General features: G+C 51.1%; 1 long non-coding RNA gene across 1 annotated transcript; it reads left to right on the top strand.

Annotated features, from left to right (window-relative positions):
* The first annotated feature begins 2,130 nt into the window (after window positions 1-2,130).
* Window positions 2,131-3,618, top strand: LOC139048364 (uncharacterized). Its single transcript, XR_011507636.1, has 2 exons — window positions 2,131-3,005; window positions 3,106-3,618. It is a non-coding gene; the product is annotated as an uncharacterized lncRNA (long non-coding RNA).
* Window positions 3,619-4,122: the final 504 nt, after the last annotated feature.

Here is a 4,122-nt window from a genome sequence, read left to right as displayed (position 1 = left end):
ATGGCACACAACTGCAATTTTGTAACTATGCTGGACAGAATGATAAGGGACCGTATTGTATGCGGCGTCAGATCCAAGAATGTGCAGAAGCAGCTGCTAGCGAAGAATGATCTGAATCTTGAAGCCGAGGCTCTTGCCCTTGCCGCAGAGAGCGCTGAACGCGATTCGCAAGGTATTGTTACAGACCAAGAACAAGCAAGATTGCTAAAACTCTCTGGGCAATACGAATCACGCGCGATGTCGCAAGGCGTGCAACAATGCAAATGTTGCGGTAGACGTGGTCACAAGACCAATGCTTGTTGACTAATCAAGCGCAAATGTTACAAGTGTGCATGACCAGGGCATTTAGCGAGAATTTGTGCGGCAAATGAAACAATCAAAATGCTAGCAGTAACTGCTCAGGCGACGGAAAGCGACCAAAGTGATAGGTCCTTGACTACCACGCGCTCTCTCATACCACCCATCAGGAAATCGTTCACGTGGAATCGTTCGCCTGGTTCCCCTGTTTGTGTCATTCCCAAGAGCATTTGCAAATTGCACTCTCACCAATGGCCGAAGCTACAAAAGGTGGAAGTGCAGCTTTCATGCTATCTCGGGAAGTTGCCGCTTCTGGGTGCACTGACAATGCCAGTTTCTAATGACGGTACAACAGGGCAGTGCGGTCTGACAGTTTTAGACTGCAATGGCCCCAGTCTGTGCGGTCGGGACCTGCTGAAAAAATTAACAGACGAATGCATTCAGGTGCTGAGCGTGTATTCGACGGCTCCTGTGCCAAAACAAGCCTTGGAGGACGTGCCGACGCTGCTCCAGCAACACTCCGACCTTTTTACAGAAGGCGCTGGTCTCATGAAAGGCCCGCCAGCCCGACTGCACATCAAGGCCGGAGCAAACCCCAAGTTCTTCAAGGCAAGGAAAATTCCTTTTGCACTTCGTGATAAAGTGTCTAAGGAGCTTGGCAGATTAGTGTCAGGTGGTATAATATCTCCAGTCCCTCATTCCGAATGGGCAACGCCCATCGTGCCAGTTTTGAAGAAGGACGGAACAGTGCGCATTTGCGGGGACTTCAAGGTTACACTAAACCCTGTGTGCGATGTTGAGCAGTACCCCTTGCCTGTCATAGACGATATTTTTGCAAACCTGTGTGGAGGAAAAAAATTCAGTATTTTAGATCTTCGCGATGTTTACATTCAGGTCGAGCTAGATGAAGATTCGCGGAAATTAGCAGTGATAAACACACAAACGGGGCTCTTTTGCTACAACAGGTTACCGTTTGGCATCGCATCAGCTCCAGTGATATTCCAACGGAAAATTGAATCTGTGCTGGAAGTACTAAAAGGGACCCATGCTTATTTAGACGGCGTGCTGATAGCCGAGAGCAGCGAGGCTGAAAACGTAAACCTGCAAGCTGTGCTACAGCGTTTCCGCGAGAACGGTATCAAGCTTCGTTCCGACAAGTGCAAGTTTGGTGAACAATCAGTGACATATCTTGGCCATCGTATCGATGCTGAAGGGCTACACCCACTCGAGAAGCACGTGGATGCATTCAGGCTAGCCCCTTCACCGCGAAATGTTGCTGAGTTCCGATCCTTTGTGGGAATGGTTACATTTTACAATAAGTTTTTGCCAAATCTTTGCACTATACTTTCACCCTTGTACAGCCTTCTTGAAAAAGGTACAAAATGGGTTTGGCACGAAAAAGAAGACGCGGCATTCCAGAAGGCCAAGGATGTTTGTGTTCAGCCCCAGTGCTAACGTACTTTGATCCGCAGCTGGAGTTGATGTTGGAATGCGACGCGTCACCTTACGGTGTCGGTGCTGCCCTTTTCTATCGAATAAATGGTGAAGACAGGCCAATTGGTTTACGATCACGAACGCTCACCTCAGCAGAGAGAATATACTCCCAAATTGAGCGCGAGGCCTTAGCCCTGGTATTTGGCGTGACACGGTTCCGCGATTACTTGTTGGGACGGGAGTTCACGCTTGTAACGGACCACCGCCCCTTGTTGGGCCTTCTCATACAGGATCGGTAAACTTCTGTCATGGCTGCAGCCCGAATTTGGCGCTGGGCGCTTTTGCTCGGGGCATACCAGTACAAGCTGATCTTTAAACCTGGCAAACATAAGCTAATTTCTGACGCTCTAAGCCGTTTGCCTCAATCGCTGCAGGAGCCGCTAGCGGAAACCGAAGATATGTCGGAAATGGTGCTTAGCATAGATGAATGGGACCAGTCAGCGGTTTCCCACCAGGAGATTCAAGCACTCGCAGCAGCTGACGGTTTTTTGCAAACGATATGCAGGTACGTGACTGAAGGGTGGCCCTCCGTCGTAGAAGATGACAGCAGAGAAATGGCGGAATTCTGGAAAAGACGACACGAATTGTCTGTACAGAAGGGGCTGTTGTACTGGGGCCATCGTGTGGTGGTACCAAGTGAGGCGCGTGAGAAACTGTGGAAGATGCTGCACGAGTCTCATCAGGGGGCGTCTACCACGAAGACAAGGGCGAGGGCTAGATTTTGGTGGCCAGGTCTGGATCGAGACATCTGTGGAATGGTCTCAGACTGCCGAAGCTGCGTGCAGGCTCTGCCCATGCCACCTGCACGAAACCCCATTAGCTGGCCGATTTCGCGAGGGAGGTGGTCACGGCTGCATGCCCACTACGCAGGGCCCATTGCAAACAAGATGTTGTTGGTAATCGTCGACGCGCACAGCCATTGGATAGAAGCCTTTCCAGTATCTCGAGCAACCGCTAATGCAATTCTACCGATTGCATGCGAACCTTGTTTAGCAGGTTTGGTTTGCCCCGCACCACAGTTACGGATAACGGTACGCCCTTTACCGGTTCAGAGTTTGCTGTATTTGTGCAGAAAAATGGAATCGAGCATATTCGCACCCCGCCTTATCACCCTCAAAGCAATGGTCTCGCCGAACGGGCAGTGAGAACTATCAAGGAGGGCTTGAAGAGAATGCCTGGTGTGGAGTTGGAAACTGCTTTGGCTAGAATTCTTTGTAAGTACCAAAACTCGCAACAGGCTTCAGGGTTTTCACCGTCTGAACTTCTTCTTGGGTACCGTTTGCGTGCAAGACTAGATATGTGCCTTCCTCCCAGGTGCCACGTAAAGCCAAACGATCCAGCGGCTGATTCCGCCAGTTGGTACTTCGCCCCTGGAGAAGCCGTCTATGTGCGCAACTACGGCATAGGAGAAAAGTGGACACCAGGCAAAGTAAAATCGACGAGTGGTGCCCGTTTAGTCACTGTGGCTACCGAGGACGGTGTCGTTCGACGACATGTCGACCAGATTCGGAAACGTTCACCAGACACAGACGGAAGCAGAGAAATATCAAGTCCTGAGGAATCGCCTCCGACGACCTCAGGGGCACCGAAAAACGAGGCTCAAGACCCTCCCGAAGGGCCTGTTCCTGACCTTCGTCGTTCCACAAGAACCAGAAAACCAGTGGAGCGCTACGGCTACTAGGGGAAAGGAATGCTGCAGACAACCTATTCGGAGCCACGTGCGCCTCTCCGCGCATGCGTTTATGGTCCCTCTTTTCTTCTTTCTCACTTTTCTCTTCTATATATATTTCCGAGCTGGAAATAAAGCGTCGTCTTTTTGCTCTGCGATTCGGCCCGGATTTCACCGCGTAGCTGCCGGCCTTTGGCCGGTACAACGTAACATACTTCAAATAGAACAGCTGTACTGCAGAAGTACTGCAGTGATGCAGCCGCCTCAATCGCCATTCTGCTTTATCGTGCAGGCTTTGATAACTGTTACCACGTGGATCCAGCAAAGCAACGCAGGAACCGAGCTACCGTCTCCCTGATGTGACACCGTGTTCGCCCTTGGAGCGCCATCAACACCTTTTGTCTATTGGGATGGGCCCGCTTCACTTCATCGCCAGTACCAGCCTGTACTCCCCGGAACCTGGCCTTCCACATCGCCGTATGCATCACAAGAGGGCTTCTTAAGCAGCTGGCCTCCTCCGCCCCCGCTCAGTGGGCATGGAAGCACTGCAGTGATGCAGCCGCCTCAATCTCCATTCTGCTTTATCGTGCAGGTGGCTTCTTCTCCTTCGCTGAACTGTAAAAGGTCTAGCAATCGTTGTTTGCTAGTACTTCCATGCCCAC

Source organism: Dermacentor albipictus, chromosome 8 (genome assembly GCF_038994185.2).
Source record: "Dermacentor albipictus isolate Rhodes 1998 colony chromosome 8, USDA_Dalb.pri_finalv2, whole genome shotgun sequence".
NCBI classification, from domain to species: Eukaryota; Metazoa; Arthropoda; class Arachnida; order Ixodida; family Ixodidae; genus Dermacentor; species Dermacentor albipictus.
This window is presented reverse-complemented; position numbering and strand designations above follow the sequence as displayed.